Source organism: Aegilops tauschii, chromosome 3 (assembly GCF_002575655.3).
Source record: "Aegilops tauschii subsp. strangulata cultivar AL8/78 chromosome 3, Aet v6.0, whole genome shotgun sequence".
Taxonomy (NCBI): Eukaryota; Viridiplantae; Streptophyta; class Magnoliopsida; order Poales; family Poaceae; genus Aegilops; species Aegilops tauschii.
Window position 1 is genome coordinate 409,901,694 of NC_053037.3, and position 13,193 is coordinate 409,914,886.

Genomic DNA, 13,193 nt, shown 5'->3' on the forward strand with positions numbered 1-13,193 from the left:
CATGTGACGGATAGCCAAGAAATGAGAAGGAGTGCCGATGCTGCGGAGGTCAACACACGGACAACGAAGAAGAGATGGATAGTCAAGAAATGAGAAGGAGTCTCATGGTTGAAATATGTTTATGTTTTATTTGTTTTGTTGGATTTGAAAGGATCAGATGAACCTAAAGGAGGGTGAATAGGTACAATTATAAAATTTAATTGTTATTTAGCAATTTTACGGAAAATGAAAGTTAGCCTAACAATTGCAACAGTGCTTCTAGTACCAAGCAAGGTGAAAAAATACAACAAGTATTAAGATAGGCAAGTACAGAATAACGTAAGTAAAGACTAAGAGCGAAATAACGACAAGTAGGGAGCCGGGGTTAGGGATAACCGCAACTCTGAGAGACGAGGATGTATGTTGATGTTCACTTCCTTGGAGTGGAGTTAGTCACCGTTAGAGGGGTGGATGTTACCACGAAGGGACACCAATGCCACGAAGCCTCACCATATTCTCCCTTTGAGACAACACCACGAAAGTGTTTCTCAACCACTAGTGGTACACCTTGAGGTGATCTCCAAACTTCACAAACTTTTTGGGGGCAATCACAATGTTTGATTCCTCACCGAAGAACTCCTACCGCCTAGGAGTCTCCAACCTCCAAGAGTAACAAGATCAAGGGGAAACACTCAAGACTTGCTCAAATCACAAATTCCTTTGGTCACAAGAGGGAGAGGAAGATGATTTATCTTTTGATTGGAACAACACTCAATAATCCTCACAAATGCACTTGGGATCTAGGATTTGGTATGAGAACAAGAGAGTGGGAGTATTAGGGTTCTTGGGGATCTTTTGAATGTAGTGGTCAGCCCTCTACCAGATTGGTAGAGAGGTATTTATGGTGGGAGGCAAAACTGGGTGTTGGAGCAACTTAAACTAAGAAGTTACCGGTCATCCGGAAACCAAACACATGCCGGACGTCCGACGAAATGGTCAGTCGTCCAGTCGCTAGTAGGAGCAAATGGGATGGGTTAAGAGAGAATATAAGCATGCATAGTGTATTGCCGGACGTCCGAAAAAATGTCGGTCGTCCAGTGATGACCGGAAATCTGTTAATATAGTTCTATATAGAATCCACCGCATTTTTGGACAAGGTCGGACGTCCGAAGACTGGGGCGATCGGATGTCTGGAGAGGACCGAACATCCGTCAATTTGGATCTATGGTAGAGGCATCAAATTTTTGGCGAGCACAGGGCGTCCGGTGAGTACAGAGAGGCCAGACGTCCAATGACTCCCGTTCGTCTGGTGAGACAGAGGCAAAGAACTCAAACCTAGGTAGATTTTGTGGACAAAGTCAAGGGGAGACTAGGGATGAAATGTGGGTGTACGAAAGAGAGTAAGAAGGTACCATCTGCAGGTTTTGAGCAAGCCTTTCGCGAGAGCCAATGACCCCCTCCTAATAGTGCGGGATCCCTATACTCAAGAGCAAATCGAAAAGAGCCCAAGCTATTTGTCTTGTTTCTCTGCTTTTGAGCATTGCAGATTTATTAGACATGATCCACACATCAATCCTTGGGAACAAAAACCTGAGATATACAAACATGATTAGTCCCATATATGTATATTGTCATCAACATCAAAATTTGATAAAGGGCATGATCGCACTTTCAGGATTGGACAATGTTTGTTTATGTTTCCAGTTTAATTATGATGCGGTGCATCTGAATTGTTTAAATTTATGTTGAAATATGGTGCATTTGCATTTGGAATGTTTGTGCAAAAGTTTGAAAGAAAGAGCATACATTTTTTTAGGGTATTGAGTGTCAAGGGAAGGTCTAGGTGTGGCAAAAGCTTAATGCCTTATATATATTAGGGATTAAAGATGGGGGGTTTGGAAAATTATTGGATAGGCACATGGGCATTTCAAGCCCCAAAGAGGTTGTGCCTTATTGGGAATTTGGTGAATCCCTCCTCTTCACCATCCCCCACATTCCCGCCCATCCCAATCCTCCACATTCCCTTGCACATAAAAATGTTGTTTGGTAGGTGGGGACTCCCTTTGTACTATTTGTTAATAAAAATGTGATCTTTAGAACACATTTTGCAGTAGTTCATCACAGCAAGAACATAGTTTTGCATGCCTTGGAATTAATATCTGATGACAGCATCATAATTGTTTATAGCAACATGACTTGGAAACAATATCTTATCTATGATCTTGATACCACATCAATAATAGTTCATCGCAGTGACAACAGTACACCCCAAGAGTTATCTAATTTTGCCACAATGATAATGCTACACTTAGTAATTGTACTATAGCTCACAATCCATTATAATTTTGCAGACCAAGTAAGGTTGAAAAATGATGTTGTTATACAGATGAATTTCTTGTTCGATGCCATGCTCATCAATCTTTTGAGTGCCTAAAAGTTTATCCAACTTGTTTAGTATTGCTTCTTTGGGTGCCTGGAACCCGATGAAACAAAAAGAGATAAATATGCTTGTTGGTGCTTCCAGGTTTTCAACGACTTATTTAGTTTTGCTTCTTTGACTATCACAGTAGCATGACAATATGCAATTCATTTCCTAGGAGTTTCATATTTTGTACTACCGAGGAAATAATCTCAGGTTAAGTATTGCACTCTAGCTGGCATGCTGGAGCATCAGGAAAAATACACACCAGGAACCTTCCACACAAGAAGAAACCATTGCTTACTCTCATCTGCTAAAATTTCAGGTAGGGCATTGACGGATGTACAAACTATGTGCAAAGAGTTTTGCATATGTACAAACGGGTGTGCATACATACAGAATTTGACCATGCAATTGCTAATTGATCACTCAAGAGCTTGTAGAAATTATCCAAAGATATGTGAAAACTTCTTCAACTCCAATTATATTTATTCTCCAATGATTTCCAATAATGATCAAATGGAGTTTTAGAACTGAGCTAAGGTATCATGTGACTCATACTCATGTACCCCTAAACCATCGTAATCAGCACAAGAAAAAAAAGAAGTTTCAAAATATACAGGAGAAAGAAATACATAACTAGTTTTCACGCATACGCCAAGCAGTAAAGCAACAAAATTTACTATTTCATGAGACCAAATGGCAGTGTTGTAAGGGCATATTTATCCCTAAGATATTTTGGTGATTGATGACAATGCTTTTGCGGACTAATCGTGTGCATTGAGTGTTTTCAGAGATTCATCCTTTGGCACGAGACGATTCCCTCCCCTCAGAGTTTGAAGCGAAGACGGTGTAGTCCTTTCGAATTATTTTGGTGGACTAGTTTCATAGGGATCACTGTACTATCAAGAGGAGGTCCGCTTTGGCAAGGCTAGGGTGGAATCAACACGTACACATCCTCTTTACACCCTCTGCGCCTTTCCGCTTCATTGGAGCTTGCTTCCTCTCTCCTTGGGCTGAGTCTGGTCCTAGCGGTAGTACCGCGGTACCCAGCGGTAGTACTGCTTGGGGGTCACAAGCGGCAGTACCGCTCCGCAGCGGTAGTACCGCTGGTGGGTCCTCAGCAGTAGTACCGCTACGGTACCAGGCCCCTACCGCCTTGATTCGAGGGGTCTTTTTTCGTGTCAGATAGTGTGGTACTTCGCAGCGGCAGTAGGGCGGCAGTACCGCTCACGAGCGGTAGTACCGCCCAACCGCCGCGGCAGTACCGCTCGGATCTGTCCTCTCCTGCCCTCCAGGCTCCACGGTAGTACCGCCCTGGGGAGCGGCAGTACTGCTGTAACCAGCGGTAGTACCGCTGCCTCCTGCGGTAGTACCGCCCTCTGCGGGGCTGTTGTGGGGGTAATGGTTGGATTGTCCCCCCCCACTATATAAGGAGGTCTTCTTCCCCAAAGTTGACTCACATCTTCTCCCAAAAGCTCCATTGTTGCTCCAAGCTCCATTTTCGCCTGATCTCTCTCCCTAGCCAATCAAACTTGTTGATTTGCTCGGGATTGGTTGAGAAGGCCCCGATCTACACTTCCACCAAGAGAAATTTGATTCCCCCCACTTATCCCTAGCGGATCTTGTTACTCTTGGGTGTTTGAGCACCCTAGACGGTTGAGGTCACCGCGGAGCCATAGTCCATTGTGGTGAAGCTTTGTGGTGTCGTTGGGAGCCTCCAATTAAGTTGTGGAGATTGCCCCAACCTTGTTTGTAAAGGTCCGGTCGCTGCCTTCAAGGGCACCAATAGTGGAATCACGGCATCTCGCATTGTGTGAGGGCGTGAGGAGAATACGGTGGCCCTAGTGGCTTCTTGGGGAGCATTGTGCCTCCACACCGCTCCAACGGAGACGTACTTCCCCTCAAAAGGAAGGAACTTCGGTAACACATCCTCGTCTTCACCGGCTCCACTCTTGGTTATCTCGTCCCTTTACTTTCGCAAGTTTACTCGTGTTATATCTCTTATTTGCTTGCGTGCTTGTTGTCATTGCATCATATAGGTTGCTCACTTAGTTGCATATCTAGACAACCTATTTTGATGCAAAGTTTAATTTGGTAAAGAAAAGCTAAAAATTGTTAGTTGCCTATTCACCCCCCCTCTAGTCAACTATATCGATCCTTTCAATTGGTATCAGAGCCTCGTCTCTTTTTAAGGACTTTACCATCTGAAGAGTATGGTTGACGTTGTAGACGGTGTGGAGGTGCACTCCGGTGTGAATCCGGTCTCGTCTACGGGAGATGGGGGAACCGCGGTCTCTCGTGAGGAATTAAATGTGGCGTTGGACACATTGAAAACCTCCGTGACTACCGAGGTCGAAAGCATGTTTAGGAAATACTTAGAAGGGCTTAAGCTTTCCACCGCACCGTTGAAAGTGGGTGATCCCGCCAACAAGGTGACGGATGCTACCTCCGACAAAGGGGAAGCTACTAGCGAGAAAGCTCCTTCTTCTAGTGGTAAAAAGGGCACCGGCATCTTTGCCCATGTGGAACCTCCACCTGTCTATGGAGGACCGCTCCCTTCCACTCATTTAAATCATGCCGGCCCGGCTCCTAAGATTGAGAAGAATGTAGATTTTGATTCTTGGGTCTATCGTTTTAAGCGTCATTTAAATCATGTGAACACTAACCTTTGGAGAATCATTGAAGAAGGTTTTTATCAGCATGACCGAAGTAACTTCACTCCTAGAGAAGTTGTGGATCATCAATTCAATGAGAATGCTCTCTTCATCATCCAAGAAGCAATCCCACCCGAAGATCTTCCTCATCTCCGGCCTTACACCGTGGCCAAAGATGCTTGGCTCCAAGTTGTTTCCCTCTATCGGGGAAGCGCAAGCATTCAACGCTCCAACTATGAAGTAGTGCAAGATGAAGCCGACAAGTTTGCAATGAAAGAAGATGAAGAACCTCGTGAGATTTTTTGGAGAGTAACCAAACTCGCGGTCTCTCTCCGAGATCATGGAAGTAAGGACACGGATGACAATTGGATCAAGCGCAAATTCCTCAAGGCAATGATGCCCTACCACAAAGCCATGTCCTCCGTAATTCGTCAAAGGCCGGACTTCCACACCTTGTCCTCAAGTGAAGTGTTGGATGAGTTTGTTGCTATGAGCATCTTGGACAAGACCGCCGACAATGCGGTTCTTCGCTCCCGAAGAGTAAAGAAGCCCAACCTTGCTCTAAAGGCCAAGGTTAGTATGGAGGAAGAGGATGAAGAGGAAGAAGAGGAGGGCAACCTCGAAGATACGAAGTATGCCTATCATGAACACATGGCTCTTACTTCAAGGCAATTTTGGAGCAAGAAGAACACAAGGCCAAACTTCAACAAGAGCAATTCAAGTGGCGCAAAGGGCAAGCAACGAGTGAGGACTTGCTTCAATTGTGGCAATGTGAGCCACTTTGTTGCGGAGTGCCCTTACGAGAAGAGGGAAGACAATGGTGGCAAGCTCATTAGAAAGGACAAGGCCAAGTCATTCCCCAACAAGAGCAACTTCACCAAGAAGACTCCTCCCAAGGCATTGGTGGTACAAGAAGATTACAATGAGGATGATGACGATGATGAAGATGGTGAGTCGGTTGCCATGGCCTCCGTTGCCATTGCGAAGACTCCACGGATGTCTCTCTTCGACTCACCCAATGAGAACATCACCGCCAAGTGCCTCATGGCTAAAGCCACCAACAAGGTAACCCCCAACATCAAAACTACCATCATTAATCATCCTTCTTCGACGGATAGCATTGATGAACATGAGGGGACAAATGTGGAGGAAAATGAGTTTGAGACCTTTATGGGTAAACTCAAGGGTAAATCCAAGAAGCACTTCGTTGCTCTCTTGGAACAACTTGGTGAAGCCAATGACATGATCGAGGCTCACGAAGATACCATCTCTAAGATGGAGGGGCATAGTCGTGACTATGCCGATGAGATTTCGGATCTTTCCAATGCTCTTGATGAAGAGCGTGGTCTTCGTTTGGCTCTTGAGGAGTCATACAACGATGATCATGCTAAGTTAAAGAAAGATCTTGATCATGCTCTTGTTGTGTCTCGTGTGCTAAACTCGGAGAAGGCAAAACTTGGGGTTGATCTTGCTAGACTTAAAGAGGAGTTTGACATTCTCGACAAGGCTCACAAAGTCTTGAAGGGTGTTCATGCCAGCCTCAAGGAGTCTCATGATCAACTCCAAGTAAAGCTAACTAAGGAGAAAGCCACCTTTCCTCATATGGTGTTAATTGATAATGCAAATGCTACTAACCCTTGTTGTGAGCATGTGCACCTTGTTGAGGAGAATGCTAAGTTGAAGGAGCAACTTGAGAAAGGCCTTGTGTCATGCATACAAGGTGAGAAGAACCTCAACGACCTTTTGAGAAACCAAAAGGAAGTTGTGGCCAAGGAGGGGATTGGGTTCGCACCCAAGCCCAAGAACAAGAAGAAGAATGACAAGACCAAACGACCTCCTCCTCTCAAGCAAACTTTTGTGAAGGAGGGAGAGGGTGCTTCCAAGGAGAAGAAGAACAATGCGAAGGGTGACGATGTCAAGAAGGGCAATACCACCCCATCCAACAAAGCTGGCGACTTTAATCCTTCTTATGTGTTATGCCGTGCTAGTGATGGGCATGTTTATGCCAAATTTGTTGGTTCTCCTCATGAGTATATTGAATGGTCCATTTGGGTTCCTAAGACCCTTGTTACTAACATCAAAGGACCCATTACAAAATGGGTACCTAAAACCAAGCATTGATCTCTTGTAGGTGTTTGCTTCCGGTGGGGGATCATGGTTGCTCGATAGTGGAGCTACAAATCATATGACCGGAAGCGAGGACTTGGTGGTGGACGTGCACAAGATTCCATCTATGCCCACCAATGTCGAGTGGGGTGATGCCTCCTCTTCTAAGGTATTGGGACTCGGCAAAGTTGTCATTTCTCATGATCTCACGATCGAGAAGGTCATGCTAGTTGAGTCCCTTGCATACAATTTACTTTCCGTTCGTCAACTTGCTATCATGGGCTTTGCCACTTTCTTTGATATTGATACCGTGGCCCTCTTGTGGAGCAAGACTCTTAAAGTAGCCTTTGTTGGGCATGTCGAGAACGGTCTCTATGTGATTAACTTTTCGGAGCGACCCACTAAGACCGCGACATGCCTAATGGCTAAAGTTGACGTGGGATGGCTTTGGCATCGCCGTTTAGCCCATGTCAATATGAGATCTTTGCAAAGTCTTCTCAAGGGGGACCATGTCCGTGGACTAACGAACGTTAGTTTTGCTAAAGATCGTGCTTGCAGTGCTTGTATCGAAGGAAAGCTTCATGAGAAGGCTCACCCTCCCACGACTCTCATTTACTCGAAGAGGCCTTTGGAGCTCCTTCATTTGGATCTTTTTGGGCCTCCATCCTTTGATAATCTTGGGGGTAGAAAGTATTGTTGGGGAACGTAGTAATTTCAAAAAATTTCCTACGCACACGCAAGATCATGGTGATGCATAGCAACGAGAGGGGAGAGTGTTGTCCACGTACCCTCGTAGACCGAAAGCAGAAGCGTTAACACAACGCGGTTGATGTAGTCGTACGTCTTCACGATCCGACCGATCAAGTACCGAACGTACGGCACCTCCGAGTTCAGCACACGTTCAGCTCGATGACGTCCCTCGAACTCCGATCCAGCCGAGTGTTGAGGGAGAGTTTCGTCAGCACGACGGCGTGGTGACGATGATGATGTTCTACCGACGCAGGGCTTCGCCTAAGCACCGCTACGATATTATCGAGGTGTAATATGGTGGAGGGGGGCACCGCACACGGCTAAGAGATCAATAGATCAATTGTTGTGTCTTTGGGGTGCCCCCCTGCCCCCGTATATAAAGGAGCAAGGGGGAGGCCGCCGGCCAAGGAGGAGGGCGCGCCAAGGGGGGAGTCCTACTCCCACCGGGAGTAGGACTCCTCCTTTCCTTGTTGGAATAGGAGAAGGGAAGGGAGAAGGAGAAAGAAGGAAGGGGGCGCCCCCCCTCCCTAGTCCAATTCAGACTAGTCCAAGGGGAGGGGTGTGGCCACCCTTTGGGGCCTTTCTCTCCTTTCCCGTATGGCCCATTAAGGCCCAATACGAATTCCCGTAACTCTCCGGTACTCCGAAAAATACCCGAATCACTCGGAACCTTTCCGAAGTCCGAATATAGTCGTCCAATATATCGATCTTTACGTCTCGGCCATTTCGAGACTCCTCTTCATGTCCCCGATCTCATCCGGGACTCCGAACTCCTTCGGTACATCAAAACACATAAACTCATAATATAACCGTCATCGTAACGTTAAGCGTGCGGACCCTACGGGTTCGAGAACTATGTAGACATGACCGAGACACCTCTCCGGTCAATAACCAATAGCGGAACCTGGATGCTCATATTGGCTCCCACATATTCTACGAAGATCTTTATCGGTCAGACCGCATAACAACATACGTTGTTCCCTTTGTCATCGGTATGTTACTTGCCCGAGATTCGATCGTCGGTATCTCTATACCTAGTTCAATCTCGTTACCGGCAAGTCTCTTTACTCGTTCCGTAATACATCATCCCGCAACTAACTCATTAGTCACAATGCTTGCAAGGCTTATAGTGATGTGTATTACTGAGTGGGCCCAGAGATACCTCTCCGATAATCGGAGTGACAAATCCTAATCTCGAAATACGCCAACCCAACAAGTACCTTTGGAGACACCTGTAGAGCACCTTTATAATCACCCAGTTACGTTGTGACGTTTGGTAGCACACAAAGTGTTCCGCCGGTAAACGGGAGTTGCATAATCTCATAGTCATAGGAACATGTATAAGTCATGAAGAAAGCAATAGCAACATACTAAACGATCGAGTGCTAAGCTAATGGAATGGGTCAAGTCAATCACATCATTCTTCTAATGATGTGATCTCGTTAATCAAATGACAACCATGTAAATGGCTAGGAAACTTAACCATCTTTGATCAACGAGCTAGTCAAGTAGAGGCATACTAGTGACACTCTGTTTGTCTATGTATTCACACATGTATTATGTTTCCGGTTAATACAATTCTAGCATGAATAATAAACATTTATCATGATATAAGGAAATAAATAATAACTTTATTATTGCCTCTAGGGCATATTTCCTTCAAGTATTGCTTGGTAATTGTGGATGACTATTCAAGATACACTTGGGTGTATTTCTTGAAGAGGAAGAGTGAGACCCAACAAACCGTCATTGACTTTGCAAATGAAGCCCAACGTCAACACAATGCAAAGATCTTGACAATAAGAAGTGACAACGGCACCGAGTTCAAGAACTACACCTTGGATGAGTTTCTTAGTGATGAGGGGATCAAGCATCAATATTCCGCACCTTACACCCCTCAACAAAACGGTGTTGCGGAGAGGAAGAACCGGACGTTGATGGATGCCGCAAGGACCATGATGGCGGAGTTCAAGTCTCCATACAACTTTTGGGCCGAAGCCATCAACACCGCGTGTCATGCATCCAATCGGCTCTACCTCCGCAAGGGCTTGAACAAGACTCCATATGAGATATACACCGGTAACAAGCCCAACCTCAAGTACTTTTGGGTGTTCGGGTGTAAGTGTTTCATTCTCAAGAAAGGTGTTCGATTGTCTAAATTTGAGGTTAGAGCATATGAGGGCATATTTGTTGGTTATGCTACAAACTCTCATGCTTACCGTGTCCTCAATAAATCCACGGGACTTATTGAGGAGACGTGTAACGTGGAGTTTGATGAGAATAACGGCTCCCAAGTGGAGCAAAGTGGCACTTGTGATGTAGGTGATGAAATTCCTCCTCAAGCCATAAGAAGAATGGGTGTTGGTTTTATCCTACCCATTGAGGAACCCCTTGTGGCCGAAGGAGAAGGACAATGTGTTGGAAATATGCCCTAGAGGCAATAATAAATTGGTTATTATTATATTTCCTTGTTCATGATAATCGTTTATTATCCATGCTAGAATTGTATTGATAGGAAACTCAGATACATGTGTGGATACATAGACAACACCATGTCCCTAGTAAGCCTCTAGTTGACTAGCTCGTTGATCAATAGATGGTTACGGTTTCCTGACCATGGACATTGGATGTTGTTGATAACGGGATCACATCATTAGGAGAATGATGTGATGGACAAGACCCAATCCTAAGCCTAGCACAAGATCGTGTAGTTCGTTTGCTAAGAGCTTTTCTAATGTCAAGTATCATTTCCTTAGACCATGAGATTGTGCAACTCCCGGATACCGTAGGAATGCTTTGGGTGTACCAAACGTCACAACGTAACTGGGTGGCTATAAAGGTGCACTGCAGGTATCTCCGAAAGTGTCTGTTGGGTTGGCACGAATCGAGACTGGGATTTGTCACTCCGTGTAAACGGAGAGGTATCTCTGGGCCCACTCGGTAGGACATCATCATAATATGCACAATGTGACCAAGGAGTTGATCACGGGATGATGTGCTACCGAACGAGTAAAGAGACTTGCCGGTAACGAGATTGAACAAGGTATCGGGATACCGACAATCAAATCTCGGGCAAGTAACATACCGATTGACAAAGGGAATTGTATACGGGATTGATTGAATCCCCGACATCATGGTTCATCCGATGAGATCATCGTGGAACATGTGGGAGCCAACATGGTATCCAGATCCCGCTGTTGGTTATTGGCCGGAGAACGTCTCGGTCATGTCTGCATGGTTCCCGAACCCGTAGGGTCTACACACTTAAGGTTCGATGACGCTAGGGTTATAGGGAATAGATATACGTGGTTACCGAATGTTGTTCGGAGTCCCGGATGAGATCCCGGACGTCACGAGGAGTTCCGGAATGGTCCGGAGGTAAAGATTTATATATGGGAAGTCCCGTTTTGGCCACCGGAAGAGTTTCGGGCGTCACCGGTAATGTACCGGGACCACCGGAGGGTTCCGGGGGTCCACCGGGAGGGGCCACCAGCCCCGGAGGGCCCTATGGGCTGTATGTGGAGAGGGACCAGCCCCTTAGTGGGCTGGGCGCCTTCCCTCCCAGGGCCCATGCGCCCGGGGGTTTGGGGGAACCCTAAGGGGAGGCGCCCCCTTGCCTTGGGGGGCAAGGCAACCCCCCTGGCCGCCGCCCCCTCCTCAGATGGGATCTGAGGGGGCCGGCCCCCCTCTCCCTTGCCCCTATATATATGTGGGGGGTGGGAGGGCAGCAGCAACCCAAGTTCTGGCGCAGCCCTCCCCCTCTTCCATGTCCTCCTCCTCTCCCGCGGTGCTTGGCGAAGCCCTGCAGGATTGCCACGCTCCTCCATCACCACCACGTCGTCGTGCTGCTGCTGGACGGAGTCTTCCCCAACCTCTCCCTCTCTCCTTGCTGGATCAAGGCGTGGGAGACGTCACTGGGCTGCACGTGTGTTGAACGCGGAGGCACCGTTCTTCGGTGTTTAGATCGGAATCAACCGCGATCTGAATCGCTACGAGTACGACTCCTTCATCCGCGTTCTTGCAACGCTTCCGCATCGCGATCTACAATGGTATGTAGATGCACTCCCCTTCCCCTCGTTGCCAGATTACTCCATAGATTGATCTTGGTGATGCGTAGAAAATTTTGAATTTCTGCTATGTTCCCCAACAGTGGCATCATGAGCTAGGTCTATGCGTAGTTTCTATGCACGAGTAGAACACAAAGTAGTTGTGGGCGTCAATTTTGTCAATTTACTTGCCGTTACTAGTCTTATCTTGATTCAGCGGCATCGTGGGATGAAGCGGCCCGGACCGACCTTACACATACTCTTACGTGAGACAGGTTCCACCGACTGACATGCACAAGTTGCATAAGGTGGCTAGCGGGTGTCTGTTTCTCCCACTTTAGTCGGATCGGATTCGATGAAAAGGGTCCTTATGAAGGGTAAATAGAAATTGGCATATCATTTTGTGGCTTTTGCGTAGGTAAGAAACGTTCTTGCTAGAATCCCATAGCAGCCACGTAAAACATGCAACAACAATTAGAGGACGTCTAACTTGTTTTTGCAGGGTATGCTATGTGATGTGAAATGGCCAAAAGGATGTGATGAATGATATATGTGATGTATGAGATTGATCATGTTCTTGTAATATGAATCACGACTTGCATGTCGATGAGTATGACAACCGGCAGGAGCCATAGGAGTTGTCTTAATTTATTATATGACCTGTGTGTCATTGAAAACGCCATGTAATTACTTTACTTTGTTGCTAACCGTTAGCCATAGTAGTAGAAGTAATAGTTGGCGAGACAACTTCATGAAGACACGATGATGGAGATCATGATGATGGAGATCATGGTGTCATCCTGGTGACGAAGGTGATCATGCCGCGCCTCGAAGATGGAGATCAAAGGCGCAGGATGATATTGGCCATATCACGTCACTTTATGATTTGCATGTGATGTTTATCATGTTTACATCTTATTTTCTTAGAACGACGGTAGCATAAATAAGATGATCCCTCACTAAAATTTCAAGAGACGTGTTCCCCCTAGCTGTGCACCGTTGCGAAGGTTCGTTGTTTCGAAGCACCACGTGATGATCGGGTGTGATAGATTCTAACGTTCGAATACAACGGGTGTTGACGAGCCTAGCATGTACAGACATGGCCTCGGAACACATGCGAAACACTTAGGTTGACTTGACGAGCCTAGCATGTACAGACATGGCCTCGGAACACAAGAGATCGAAAGGTCGAACATGAGTCGTATAGTAGATACGATCAACATGGAGATGTTCACC